General features: G+C 47.8%; 1 protein-coding gene across 1 annotated transcript in view; it reads right to left on the reverse strand.

The window, feature by feature from the left end:
• Nucleotides 1-959: 959 nt before the first annotated feature.
• The window catches only part of LOC125455505 (coiled-coil domain-containing protein 170-like), a 67,647-nt gene continuing 66,868 nt past the window's right edge, over nt 960-1,738 (reverse strand). Inside the window, exon 12 of the mRNA XM_059649423.1 lies at nt 960-1,738. This exon is cut by the window's right edge and continues 1,013 nt beyond it. The gene's annotated coding sequence lies outside the window, so the exon portion shown is untranslated.

Raw genomic sequence — 1,738 nt, forward strand, 5'->3', positions numbered from 1 at the left:
TAGTGAGTGGTGAGAGCCTGGGATTATTTCCTTGAATGTGTGGTGAGGGCTGATGTAACTCAGTCGAGGTCTTCAGAAGAGAACTGGACTAATCATTACCTGAAAGAGAAGGGTCAGGGCAAAGGAGAAGGGGCAGAAGAATGGCAACAGGTGAGTTGCACTTCCAGGAGGCCTGTACACACAGCGACGGGCTGAAAGGCCTCCTGCTACACTGTAACCATTCTGTAATTCTATAACGGGGCTTCAAGAAGACACAGAGGTTTCGCTGAAAGTTGCCAAACATATTTTATTTAATAATGCAAAGGCTTGGACCTTAAACAGGTTAAACAAAGAAACTGCTGGGGTTTACAATATGCGGGTTCTGTCGCACTGAATTGCATCAAACTTCTATTGAAAGATGCCATTCAACACAACTAATCTGTACTGGGCTTTATGTTCCACACCAACACCCCCACCCCCATCCCGACAGCATCAACTCCCCCCATCACATTGCTTTCCTCCCTCAAGTGACTAGCTCGCTCCCGTTCAACTGTCCAGATATTTTCTAACCAACCTGGTGAGGGATGTTATGAGATACCACGGTGTGAAGCTGGATGAACACAGTGGGCCAAACAGCATCAGAGGAGCAGGAAAGTTTGACATTTCGGGTCGGGACCATTCTTCAGAGGGATGTTATGACACAGCTTTGGACCAGGTGGGACTTGAACCTGGAGCCTCCCAGTACTCAGAGGTAGGGACATTACCACTGTACCACAAGGACCGCACCCCCCCCCCCACCCTTCAATGTGTCCAATCTACTCACCACTTGTGTCCTTAAACACTGTGCAATCATCAGTGAACAACCCCACTTCTGACCTTATGGTGGAGGGAAGGTCATTGATGAAGCAGCTGAAGATGGTTGGGCCTAGGGCACTACCCTGAGGGGCTCCTGCAGAGATGTCCTGGAACTGATTTGATTGATCTTCAACAACCACAACCATCTTCCTATGTGTCAGGTATAACTCCAACCCCCAGAGGGTTTGCCCCCTGATGCCCATTGATTCCAGTTTTGCCAGGGCTCCGTGATGCCACACTCACAGGTGTGAAAGCACAGTTGAGGCCACATCAGAGCAGCTATGGCCTTACTGAACAGAAAGGCTCAAAGGCTCTAGACCCTATGATCTCAAAACCATCATAACTGAAGGTCAATTCAATGGACCTTGGACATTTAGAAACTTTCTAATCAACCTGTTTGCGATATTATGACACACATTCTGGAGCAGGTAGGATTTGAACCAAGGCCTCTGAATCCGAGGAGGATTTGTTAGTGATATACATAAATGATCTGGAGGAAGGCGTAGATGGTTTGATTAGCAAATTTGCTGATGACACTAAGATTGGTGGATGTGGATGCTTTGGAGAGGGTGCAGAGGAGGTTCACCAGGATGTTGCCTGGTATGGAGGGTGCGAGCTATGAAGAGAGGTTGAGTGGATTGGGATTATTTTCATTAGAAAGACGGAGATTGAGGGGGGACCTGATTGAGGCCTACAAAATCATGAGGGGTATAGACAGGGTGGATAGTAAAAAGCTTTTCCCCAGAGTGGGGGACTCAATTACTAGGGGTCATGAGTTCAAAGTGAGAGGAGGAAAGTTTTTAAGGGAGATATGCATGAAAAGTTCTTTACACAGAGGGTGGTGGGTGCCTGGAATGCGTTGCCAGCGGAGGTGGTAGAGGCAGGCACGATAGCATCATTTAAG

Source organism: Stegostoma tigrinum, chromosome 10 (genome assembly GCF_030684315.1).
Source record: "Stegostoma tigrinum isolate sSteTig4 chromosome 10, sSteTig4.hap1, whole genome shotgun sequence".
Taxonomy (NCBI): Eukaryota; Metazoa; Chordata; class Chondrichthyes; order Orectolobiformes; family Stegostomatidae; genus Stegostoma; species Stegostoma tigrinum.